The following is a 323-nucleotide window of genomic DNA, read 5'->3' as shown; positions in this document are numbered from 1 at the left end:
TCCCCATCCCCCCAGCCCAGCCCCAGGCACTGTCCCCCCACTGTCCCCATCACCTGGCTTGTCCTTGAGCACTGTCCCCATCACCCCAGCTTGTCCCTGAGCACTGCCCCACCCCATGTCCTCATCACCTCAGCTCACGCCTGACCACCGTCCCCCTGTGTCCCCATCACCCCAGTTCAGCCCCAAGCACCATCCCTCTGTGTCCCTGTCACCCCAGCTCAGCCCTGAGCACTGACCCCCCCTTGTCCCCATCACCCCAACTCAGCCCCAGGGACTGTCCCCCCTGTCCCCATCGTCCCAGCTCAGCCCCCGGCGCTGTCCCC

Source organism: Calidris pugnax, unplaced genomic scaffold, assembly GCF_001431845.1.
Source record: "Calidris pugnax isolate Ruff unplaced genomic scaffold, ASM143184v1 scaffold17, whole genome shotgun sequence".
NCBI lineage: Eukaryota > Metazoa > Chordata > Aves > Charadriiformes > Scolopacidae > Calidris > Calidris pugnax.
The sequence above is the reverse complement of the archived record's forward strand: the minus strand, read 5'-3'. Positions refer to the sequence as shown.